Source organism: Antechinus flavipes, chromosome 2 (genome assembly GCF_016432865.1).
Source record: "Antechinus flavipes isolate AdamAnt ecotype Samford, QLD, Australia chromosome 2, AdamAnt_v2, whole genome shotgun sequence".
Classification (NCBI taxonomy): Eukaryota; Metazoa; Chordata; class Mammalia; order Dasyuromorphia; family Dasyuridae; genus Antechinus; species Antechinus flavipes.
This window is the reverse complement of record NC_067399.1, coordinates 529,708,022-529,720,954: the sequence shown is the minus strand read 5'-3', so window position 1 is coordinate 529,720,954 and position 12,933 is coordinate 529,708,022. Positions and strand designations below refer to the sequence as shown.

The 12,933-nt window shown below is 37.5% G+C and overlaps 1 protein-coding gene across 1 annotated transcript in view; it reads right to left on the bottom strand.

Annotated features, from left to right (window-relative positions):
- Positions 1–11,940, bottom strand: part of CGNL1 (cingulin like 1) — a 207,026-nt gene extending 195,086 nt beyond the window's left edge. The window contains exon 1 of the mRNA XM_051980721.1: positions 11,830–11,940. The gene's annotated coding sequence lies outside the window, so the exon portion shown is untranslated. The remainder of the gene's footprint in view (positions 1–11,829) is intronic.
- Between the last annotated feature and the right edge of the window lie 993 nt (positions 11,941–12,933).

Sequence of the window (12,933 nt, the reverse complement as noted above, 5' to 3'; positions counted from 1 at the left end):
AGAGTAAACTAAAGGATAGCATAATTGCTTATTTCATAAGTATTTAAAGTCTAATTCTCATCATTTTCAGATGAAGAGACTGAGGCACAGGTAGACAAAGTGGCTTGTCCAAAGTCACAAAGATAGTAAATGACTCTAAGGCGGGATTTGAACTGTCTTCCTGACTCCAAATCTCATATTATATGTACTCGATCACACTGCTTCCCCAAATCAGTGTTCTAACCACCAACTTCTTTTCCCTCAACTCTCATTTTGATGCTACTATCAGATGAGTCTTACATATACACACATACACACACACAGTGATTTGATTACTTCACATTTCTATTCAAAAGCCTTTAAGAGCTTGCAAATGATTGGGTAAGAAGAAAGAAATAGTGAGCCACAACTCCTGGTTGTACCCCTTCAAAACTACTTCTCTATATATCTTAACTCTCACTCTAGTTCCCTGAACTGAATTTGTGTTGCCAGTCCTAAGTTCAGCAAGCACTGGATGGCAGCACCTCCACCTAATCAAGTCTGGCCAAGATACAAGAGAGAAGAATGAAGAGGCACAAAGAAACACTAATCTTAGAATTCAAAGCTCTGAGTTTGAGTCATGACTTGGACACAGACAACAAATGAAATAATCCTGGGCCTCTGACCTACTTAATATGTAACCTCTATGAGCCTCAGTTTCCTCATCTATAAAACAGGGATAATAAAACCCGCAGTAGCTTCACCACAGAACTACTATGAGAAAGGTGTTGGTAAACCACAAAACCCTACATTAATGTGATCTATCATTATTTGCAAAGGCAAATAATTGCTCCTTGAGAATGTGAGATTTGATTGAATCTCCCAACTTAGAGGAAAACACACCTTTCAACTTTAACAAACTCAAACCTATTATGTAGCACCATGACAGGACCAAAAAACAGATGAATAAAGTGTAGGAAGGGAATAAAGAACAGTCTAGTTTAGCTGGATCCAAGTAGATGCGGAGGGGGACGATATGAGATAAGGTAAGTCTGAGCCAGTTAGTGAAGGCGAACCTCCAATGCCAAGAAAAGGAATCTGAGTTTTATTTTGCAAAGTATAAGAAGCCTTTCTAGAAACTGGAAAATGAATGGATGCCCATCAATTGGAGAATGGCTGGGTAAATTGTGGTATATGAATGTTATGGAATATTATTGCTCTGTAAGGAATGACCAGCAGGATGAATACAGAGAGGCTTGGAGAGACCTACATGGACTGATGCTAAGTGAGATGAGCAGAACCAGGAGATCATTATACACTTCGACAACAATATTGTATGAGGATATATTCTGATGGAAGTGGATTTCTCTGACAAAGAGACTTAACTGAGTTTCATTGGATAAATGATGGACAGAAACAGCTACACCCAAAGAAGGAATACTGGGAAATGAATGTGAACTATTTGATTTTTGATTTTCTTCCTGAGTTATTTTTACCTTCTGAATCCAATTCTCCCTGTGCAACAAGAGAACTGTTTGGTTCTGCAAATATGTATTGTATCTAGGATATACTGCAACATGTTTAGCATATATAGGACTGCTTGCCATCCTGGGGGGGGGGAGGAGGGAGGGAGGGGAAAAAACGAAACATAAGTGATTGCAAGGGATAATGTCATGTAGAAATTATCCTGGCATGGATTCTGTCAATGCGAAGTTATTATTAAATAAAATAAAATTTAAAAAAAAAAAAGTATAAGAAGCCTTTTCATCTAACAGCATCATGAAGGACAAATCCTGGAAGAAAAAAGTGGAGGTTAGAAATCCAGGAACATGTTTGTAGTGGCTAGAAGTTGGAAAATGAATGGATGCCCATCAATTGGAGAATGGTTGAGTAAATTGTGGTATATGAATGTTATGGAATATTATTGTTCTGTAAGAAATGACCAGCAGGATGAATACAGAGAGGACTGGCGAGACTTACATGAACTGATGCTAAGTGAAATGAGCAGAACCAGGAGATCATTATATACCTCAACAATGATACTGTTTGAGGATGTATTCTGATGGAAGTGGATCCCTTCGATAAAGAGAGCTAATTCAGTTTCAATTGATCAAAGATGGGCAGTAGCAGCTACACCCAAAGAAAGAACACTGGGAGATGAATATAAACTGCTTGCATTTTTGTTTTTCCTCCCAGGTTATTTATACCTTCTGAATTCAATTCTCCCTGTGCAACAAGAAAACTGTTCGGTTCTGCACACATATATTGTATCCAAGATATACTGTAACCTATTCAACATGTAAAGAATTGCTTGCCACCTGGGGGAGGAGGTGGAGGGACGGAGGGGAAAAATCGGAACAGAAGTGAATGCAAGGGATAATGCTGTAAAAAATTATCCTGGCATGAGTTCTATCAATAAAAAGTTATTAAAAAAAAAAAAGAAATCCAGGGACAAATATGGTGGTCTATCTGATAGCAATTGGTGATTGGGTTAAGATGGGAAGTGGAGGAAAGGAGAAGAAAATAATGTTAGAAAAACCAAAGGTTAACAACAGTCTCATAAATGATTTGGGGTGTCTGGGGAGGAGAGAGAAGGTATGTTAGAGAAACCATAGAGGTTAAAAAACAAATCATCATAAATTATTTGAAGGAAGGGTTACAATAAATTTGCATATCATCCAATACCTAACACTTAGACAGCATCTAATACATATTTACTCAATAAAGAAAGGAATGAGACAATCCAGGTTCTGCTACTTGTTTGCTGTCCTTGTGACCTTCAGCCACTCAGGTAAAAGTCTCTGATCCTCAAGTTTCTGCATCAGTAAAATGAGGGAGCTGAATTAAATGGCTTCCAAAGTCCTTTCCATCTTCCCACAGAGGGAGAGGACAGGAGAACAGATAAGGAAAATCAAAAATCAAAAACAACTCAACATTTATTAAGCATCAATTTTATGGAAGACACTTCATTTTTTTAATGATAAAGACCCTATCACAAAGGAACTTATATTCAATGAGTTCTGAACACATTGAATGTAAGCATCACTGACAAATCAAAAAGTCAGAAGAAGCATAGATTCTTGGGGAAAAATAATTCAATTTGGATACACTGAATTTGAAGTGATGGATATCTAGGTGGAGATATCCTATATGAAATATGAAGCAAAGGTCTGAAACGTTATAGTTAAATATTTTAAATCATCTGCATAGAGGTAATTGAGGAGTAAGTCTGTCAAGATAGGGAATGTAGAGGAGAGAAAAGAGTGCCAACAACAATCTTGGGAAATAAAGGGAATAAGAATGTGAAAAGGGACAAGAAAAGAAAACAAGGAAGTAGAAGTCAGAGATGTAAAAAAGCAACAGAGTGCAGGGTCTAGGAAGTCAAAAGAAAATATATAAAATTAATCATGTGCGAAGTGAGAGTTTTGATTTCACAATAAATGAAAATTCTTTCCATTGATGCAGAATAGAAAATCTATAACTGATGCCTGGGGCACTGAAAGGATAAATCACTTCCTTGTCAAGATGCCTGGAGCACTGAAAAGATAAATCACTCCCTTGTCAAGAGTAACATAAGCCAGTATGTGTCAGAAGCCACACTTGAATCCAGGACCCTTCCTGACTGTAAGAGATTATTATCTATTGCCTCTCTTCATAGTTCATGATATCTATTAACATTTCCTTATAATTTTGAAATGCAAAAATGCTTCTCCTCTCCCCATTGGTTAATAATGACAAGTTAGTATTGGATCCACAAGAAATAAAATATATGAATAAGGATAACAAGAGAAAGACAGGGTCACAAAGAAGTCCTAGTCATCTTTTCTCAATCTCCTAATAGAAAAAAAAAAGTGTTCCTGGCCATCTTTCTAGACCAATTCAGTGTTTTCCCCCCTGATAAGATTTTAAAGAGTGAAAAAAATATGAAATCTACACAAAATATTTGAAGCAGCTTTTTTCATGTTAGCAAGGAATTGGAAATTGAGTGGATACCCATTAACTGGGGAATGGCTGAATAAATAATGGTATATGAATGTAATGGAATACTATTGCTCTATAGGAAGTGATATGCATGCTGATTTCAGAAAAACCTTGAAAGACTTAGATGAATTGATGTCAAGTGAAATGAGCAGAACCAGGAGAATACTATACATAGTAACAGCAAGACTATGTGTTGACCAACTATTATAGACTTAGTCTTCTCAGCAATACATTGATTCAAGAAAATTCCAACAGATTTGGAATGGAAATGCCATCTGCATCCACAGATAGAATTATGAAGACTAAATGTGGATCAAAGCATACTATTTTCAATTTTTTTTTGGTTTGCTTTTTCTTTCTCATGGTTTTTCCTTTTTGTTCTGATTTTTCTTTTACAATGTGACTAGTGTTATAGAAATGTGGAAATATGTTTAAAATGATTTTACATGTATAACCTACATCAGAATGCTTGTGGTCTTGAGGAGGAAGTTTGGGAGGGAAGAAGAATTCAAAATCCTAAAAAAAAAAAAAAAAAAAAAAAAAGAACATTGAAAACTATCTTTATATGTAATTGGAAAAATAAGATATTATTGACAAGTTAAAGAAAAATACCATAATAACTCAGGCTTCTTCTTTGATATGAAGGGAGGGTCAAAAAATTTTACGCAGATTTTCCAGATTAGAGTGTTGCAGCCTTAACTCCCACAATGTAGAAAGAATAACTATAGATGACTTCAAAAAGAAGAATGGACAGATTTTTATAAACTGATGAAGAATGAAATGAAAAGAACAATAACAGTTTACACAATAACAATTACATTGTAAAGAGAAACAACTTTAAATATCTAAGAACTACTATCAACACAATGAAGTTATTTGTGATGGAAAGGGGCATGATTGAGAGTGCAGAATGAGTGAGAGAGACAGAGAAAAATACTATGTGTAATGCACATATATCTACATCTAAAAATATTTGTGTTCAACTACTGAGGGACTCTATTTTGCTTAACTATGGATATTTGCTAAGAAATGTATTTTTCTTTTATTTTTCTCCAATATGGGGGATGAGAGAGAAAATAGTTTTCTATTTTTTGTTTATTTGTTTGTTTGTTTAGCATAGAGAAGTCAGGGGTAGTCCTAGATATTTGAAACACTATAGTTTTAGATAAAGGTCACCTTATTATTAGCTTTGTTACAATAGCCCTCCCATGAAGTGGAATTAATCTGTAAATGTATGTAAATATAAAAACAGATGACATTGACAAAACTTATAAAATTTTAAAATAAATTTTATTAATAAAATACATGGAAGGGCACAAGAAAACAATTATCTTTAAATAGTTATCAAAATGTTTTTTAAAAAGTTCATAAACCCTAGATTAAGAAACCCCATTTTGGAGTTGTAGTTGAAAACTAAAAACATTATTCATTCTCCATGGGGCAAACAGAAATCTCTTATTGGCCCACAAAGAATAAACTCCTCCCTGTAAACAGAAAGGGCTGCCAACTGGGTTGGCAGACATGGTACAAGTTCATAGCAAATATACCAAGCTCTAATCCCAAACATTGGTAACTCCATGACTACTCTGACCCTAAGTCCCGAAAATCTCCTAAATCATTGTTTCTTAGGGTCAAATGTTAAATTATGTTCCATTGAAGTAGAATGCTTGTCTACAACCCAGTTTGAAGTTCCAAATTTATCTCATGTCACAGAGCTGACTTCTAACTTGGCTTCTAACTTTACTAGTTGCCATTCTTAAAAGTTTGAAGTAATAGTTACTCAGTTATTCAACCATGTCCAGCTCTTCATGATGTCATGGACGATGACATACCAAAACAGTCAATGGAACATTTTGGCAGCGGATTATGGCAAGAGAAGTTAAGTGACTTGCTTACTGTCACACAGCTAATAGATATCTGGGGCCATATTTGAACCCAGGTTCTCCTGACTTCAGTTACTGGCATTGAGGTAATTGTTATATGGCAAAGATATTGGTCACAAGTACACAATATAAGAACCTAGTGTTGCCTGTGTCAAGCATAATCAACACAAGTTGAAAAACTTCTTTCATGTAATATAGATATGTTGTTAAGTTGTCTCAATCATATCTGACTCTTCATCATCCCATTTGGGATTTTCTTGGCAAAGACACTGAAATGATTTGCCATTTCATTCTTTAGCTCATTTTATTTATAGAAGATGAAACTGAGGTAAGTATGGTTGAAACTGAGCTAAGTAGGGTTAAGTGACTTGTCCAGGGTCATGCAGCCAGAGTCTAAGTATAAATTATAACTTGGTTTCTTCTGACTCCAGGCCTCTACAGGGCTACCTAGTTACTCCCAGCTAAAGAAAACCATAACTTTATATGACTGGAAGAAACACATATGTATTTTTCTCTGTGTCTCTGTAAAATGACATTTTATTGAATTCCAGTCTCTGAGCAGCATTATACACAGCTGTCTTACTGGTTCATCTTTTGGAAGAATTCTTGACCCAAGATCCATGAACTTGTTTTCCAGAATGTTTTTATAACTATTTGAATATAATTTATTTTTTTTTATTTTAATTCCTTAAAAATACTATGCTAAGAGGCCCATAGGTTTTATCAGATTGCCAAAGAAGGCCATGATACAAATAAGCCAAGAATCTATGTATTCTCTTTCTTTCCAAAAAGAGAAGGATAACACATGACCACCACCACCACTACCAACAATAACACCACACACACACACACACCAAAAAAAAAAAAAAAAAAATACCAACTATACACGAAAAACGTTTTTCTCAAGAATGCAATCTAATATATAACCCTTCAGCATTTAACAATATGTATATTAGAGTGTTTCAATAGGGCACCTTATCTCCATCTCATCTCCCTTATATGAAATAATAATTGACTAACAGAGAAGATTTTTTTTTTTTTTTTGGTGAATTGAGCCACAATATGCCCTCAAAGACCTAATTGCTCCTTTCTTTCCTCTCTTTTTAGCAGCCATTGTCTCTCCCATTTACACTATCAAAATCTGCTTTGGAACAGAAGTGGGGGAAGTAGCCATGGTATCAGTCAATTTATAAGTCATGGTAAACTAAGGACAAAGAGTTACTCTCTCTTAGGATATTTATTCTATATTTCTGTCTCAAGGTTGAAAAAGAAGCTTTGTCTCAAAAGGAATTTCAAACTTCAGAAAGGAGAGGTGGGAAAAATGGAGACCAAGGTTATTAAGGGAATGAACAACATTTCTTCAGTATTATTTAAAAATCAAACTCTGTAGATTTATCATCTATTCCAATAACAGGTAGGGCCCTAATGCTACTTACTGTCAACAAGCTTCTCATTTTCTACCATTGCATTTCCAAGGTTTTTATTAAATAGACTGATGTCTGCATAGCATCATTGCTAGATGCCAAGAGAGATTTATAGAATGATTCAAATAAATTCTCTGCAAATTTAATTTGTTAGTGACTCTTTTTCTTTCCTTTTCTTACATTACCTGTAAAATGGGGAAGACAGTCTTTCTCTTACTAATTCCCGAGGGCCCTAGCGTGAGAATCACATGAAATGATGCATATAAAATACTTCTAAAATCTATATAAGAAGCAGCAGCTCTTATTACAATTTAAGTTGCTGTCAACTTTTGCTCCATTCTATGGATCATTAGCATTAGGAGCAGACAAGGAAAAAGGGGAGGAAAAATACAACTCAAAAATAAAACTAAAAAAAACTCAACTCCATTTTTCCATAGGAAGATGGCTCTATTCCTTCCAGAAGTAGTAAGAGCTTCTTTCCAAAAAAAAAAAAGTTTACATCATCCAATGGGATAGACAGCATCCTCAGGCAGGAACCAACCAACTCTTTGTATCCTCAGTCTTAGAACAATGTCAACCACATAGAAAAGTTTTGTTACTTGTCAACTGTCTGACTCATCTATTGGTGAAAATAAAAAAGGCACAAAATTTCCAGTATGAATTCAAACTCTGCTACATACTACCTATACAATCCTAGACAAGTCACTTCCCCTCTGTTTCTTCATCAAGAAAATGAGGTAAGCTGGACTAAGTTGGTGTCTGAGGTCCCTTCTCTTCTAAATCTTTCTCACCTAAATTAATCTTATTTTTAATATAACTAAATTTTCTGCTCATTTACATCTTCATTTCAATCACATCAAGACCCATAAAACCAATGTTTTTGCAATTCTGTCAGGTTTTCATACATTCAAAACTTAATTTCATTCTTTGAGGGACCTATACTTCGATATACATGTGTGTATGTATGTATGTGATCCACTAAGTGGTCACTATAGACTGAACAAAAGGTCTTTGAAAGCTGCTGTGGCCAAAAACATCATCTTTCTCTACCCTGATGAATCTGAACTTAGCAAGCAAGACTAGATCTAGGACAAAGGGCATGCTGTCCATCACTTGCTTGTACTTGAAGTCTTTCCAGGTTGGAATGACTTGCCATATGAATTCTTCTGCTAGCATAGTCTTCAAGAAAGAAGGGTCATTTCCATGTCACTTCCATTCCAATGAGCAGCAAAGGAGAACTTTAGTAGAGGTCAAGCTTACATTATTATTTTCAAATGCCCTTTTGCCAAAATGTTTTGCAAAGTTCACAATATAATTGTCAATCTTAGGATGCAATGCTCAGACTAGAAGAGGTAAGATCATAGGAAAGAGAATGCTGTCCATGGAATCCAAAAAGTTTCAAATTTTAGCTCTCCTACCACTTCTGTGATAATAAGCAAATCATTTCCCTCCTCTGCAAACTCAAGAAAATCACTCTCCCTCATTGTGCCTCTGGTTCCTCATCTATAAAATGAAGGTGATGAACAAGACCAGTTTGTCTTTAATCTGTGATTTAAAAAAAAACCTCATTAGTTCATTTTCTTCATAATTCTTCATATTTTACTTTATTTTATTATGAGAAGTCAATAATTTCCCCCAAACTCCAAAGAGATCCATGATGATGGGAAAGAAGGGACAGAAAAGGGGGGAGGAGGGATGTTATTCATCAATGACTGGAACACTGGATTAGGAAGATTTGATTTCAAATCTGTCTCAGATACTTACAAAATTTATGATTCCAGGCACTTAATTTCTGTCTGCCTCAGTTTCCTCATTTGCAAAATGGAGATAATATTGTGAATATTATGAAGATCAAATAAGTTAATATTAGTGAAGAGCTTTGCAAAAAACTTACTACATAAGTACTACATAAAAGCTAGATATAAATAAGATTAAGAAATGAACTAAATAATGACTTGCATTTTATAGTACTTTTAAGAATTGCAAAGCCTTTTCCTCTACAGCCTTCTAAAGCAGGTAATGTAATATTATCATCCTTATTTTATAAACTAAATCATCTCTAAGAGCTGCTCTATCTCTAAAATCCTATAATTCCTATGTATAAAGTATTTTTAACTGAGCCTCTTTCTTAACCTTCAAATGAAGAAGCATATTTCAGATTTTCAACTAAGAAGGTAACATTATTTGATTTTGTTTTCAAACCAAAAAACACACAAACAAATAAAAAACCTGCAAGAAAATATTCTCCATTGTCTTATTCCCTAAAGGCTAATTAAGTATTTTGGTCAAATATCACACTGTCTTACACACACACACATACACACACACACACACACTTTCCACGTAGCCAAAACAATTAAGAGAACTCCCACAAAGATCCATTTCTAGCATTAGGGCAAATTATGGCATTGGGAAGTGAGGAGGGTTGGGGGCAGAGGGGGGAGGAAAGGGGGGGGAGAAGAGAAGAAAGTCAGTAAAAACAAGGGGGAAAGAAATGAAGAGTATATTTCATCCTGCCATGGATATAGATTGTGTAAACTAAATAGAAACAAGTATAAGCATTCATTTCTGGAGGGCATACTCTTGAATAAAGAGAGTGTCATCTAATTGTTAACTTTAAAAAATACAAAAATATAGTCCTATGTATTTACTTGTAATATATCTTCTTCCCCGTTTTGTATCTCCCTATTCTGGACAGATTTCAGCCCCTGGCTGTCATCTAAAAGTAAATACTGGAAAAGAAAACAGAAAATTAACCTAGATCCTAATAGGTTCATACTAAAAACAAGGACACTAAAAAAAATCATATTTGTAAATATACTACTTCTGATCAACTGGCTTTAAAAATCTAATTTTTCTATATGCCCTCTTCATCTTTCTAAGTCAATTACAAAGATTGGATCCCATCAAATTCTATCCCTGGCTTCTAGCTAATATCCAAAAAAGGTAATATCCTTTATTAAAAAAAAAAGAAAGAAAAAGGAAAGAAAAAATATATTGTATTCAATACAAAAGAGGTTATTAACCCTACTTAGAATAAGTTAAGCACATTCACACAGACCCTGTTGACACAAGATTATTGTACAAAACTTTAAGGATCTCATTAGAACTCACTTTGGAGGATAAGCTAAGACCTTAGAATCCATGCAAAACATTTCTGCTGGGTGTCTCAAAGATCTGAAGAATCCATAAAATGGTATTATATCTTGCCTTTAATTTGAAATCTTTTAAGTTGAATGTCAAATTCATGTCACCCTGGTTTCCAGAGAAACAAAAGAAGGGTGTGTGTGTGTGTGTGTGTGTGTGTGTGTGTGTGTGTGTGTGTAAAATAACTTTGTTTCAATGGAGGATGAAGTGCTTTAATTCCACTTCACTCACCAGGTGTATAGAAAGTACAAAAATATTTACTACACAAAGGTGGGGGGGAAGGTACCTAAAAAGGAAGAGTGCCATCAAAGTTTTCAATCTGATCCCACTAACAAAGAAGCCCTTCCAGAAAGGAGGCAATTTTTATGGGAAAGTCATGACATTAACCAAAACCACAGTTTATGAGGTGTGGCTAATAAAGTAATGTGACTTATTACTTGTGTGGCCCAGAAATTGTCTCAGAAAGCAGTTTCAAAAGATGAGCTCCAAAAATGGTCTGAACAATGGCAGGAATAAGTCATATATCTCCTAAGGGGACTACTTTGAAGGACAATGCTCATTTGGTTGTAAAAGTTTTCATATGATTAATTTTTAAAAAATTTTAACATCCAACTATAACGTTATAGTTACAACATTCGATGTAATCTGGAAAGATTCCCAGGAAATCAGGACTAGAACGAAAATGCAGTAAAAGTCTTCCCAGCAAACAAACACTACTGGAGAGTAGAACTTAAAAGCTTTTCATTTCAAAACCTGACTTGAGCAGAACACTTCCTCAAGGACCGGGATCGGAGAGGCCAGAAAAGAAAGAAAGATAGACGACACCAGGACTGAAAGTTCCTTCTCTCAATGCACCTCCTGATCTATAACAATCACGGATGAGGAGTATACAGGGGTGGTGGTAAGAGGAGGCTGGGGCTGAAGACACCATCTTCCGAGTCAGGTCTGGAAACTAGGAAATGAAGTTCCTACCGAATGCGTGCATTTCCAGGGACCTGGAGACCCTTCCCCACCCTCCTCAGGACGGGAGGAGGGATCGCTCAATAGCAGTCACTTCCATATGGGGAATGAGCCGAAATGGGGACACCTTTCTCAGTGCCCAGTTCTGTCTAGTCATGACCCGCCCAGGAAGCCGACGCGGGACCCTCAAGCCCATATGGGAGCCCCATCCAAAAGTGGAGTTGAGTGCGCGGTTCCAGGAACCCTGGTCAATCTCATCCTTCCCCTTAGGTTTCTCCAGGTCCCAGGCGCTCCAAGAGCAAAGTGGGGAGGAAATGAAGAGAAGCTCACCTGGAGGGGGAGTGAAACCCTTATTGGGTGACCCCTAACTGTCCCCGACGAATCCCGCAGCTCCAGTCCCGGCCACGCGTTCCCCTCGAGCCCAAAACGCACATACAGTTCACCTCCAGTGGCAGCCCCATACCAATCTCACTCACCGCCCGGGTTCCCGCCCCTGACTGCCTCGGGCTCCTCCTCGGTTCAACTCCTGCTCCTGCTCCGGCTCCTACTCCTGCTCCTGCTCCGGCTCCTGCTCCGGCTCCTGCTCCTATTCCTGCTTCTGCTCCAGCTCCCGCTCCTGCTCCTGCTTCTGCTCCAGCTCCAGCAGCCAAGCCTGTCGGGATCCAGAGCAGGAGCCCTGCACCGTAAGGGGAGTGGGGGCCGGGCAAAGGGGGGCGGGCCCTCAGGAGGAGAGGAGGGGCGGGGCGGGGCGAGCCGGCCGGGGACTGGCGGCCCCTGCCCCAGAGCAGCACTCGAGGCCAGCTGTCTAGACACTGGTAGACGATTTCGTCCGCGCTGGAAAGTGGGAACGTCCAGCCCCTTCCCCTAATACTTTCCCCACCCCTTTGGGAAGGGCCTCCGGGTCTTTGCCACGAGCCACCGCCCACCCCATCCCAAGCACACAAGAATCTCCTCCCATTCTACCCTTCCCACCCAGTCCCTGGCCCTGAACACAAGTTCACTCCACCACTAACCCCTCCTCTCCTTCACACAGAAATCCCCTTACTCTTCCCTAGAGTAGTATGTCTTTCCCACCTTCTCTGCCAGTCCCTACCAATCATCTTGAAGATCTCGTTCAAAAGTCACCATTTCTCGGAAGCATTCCCAAATGACCACTTTTGTTACAGTGCTATGTTACATCGGGGATTCCTTTAGTGTATGGGCCATACTAGAGTCACCTGAGGCTCTTTCAAATCTCCAGAGCTCTGATTCTAATTAAAGACTCCTCATCGATCTTCTAGATCTCTGCATTTAGTATTTAATTTGGAAAAACGACTGTACAACAAAACCAGTAGTACAGGTGCTGGGTGACATTTCAGTTCCTTTATATAAGTTTTTTCTTCTCAACCGCAAAGGACCAGAACGCATTTTCCCTGTCAAATCCAATCAACATGTATTTTTCAAGCTTTTGAGATGCACTCAGTTCTGTAGTAGATAAAAAGAATTCTAGGACTGGGGATTACTTCCCTGCCTTCAAAAAGCTGACAGTGAAATTGGAGGAATCATCTATAAACATAATAAAAAATTATCTAACAGGGTCT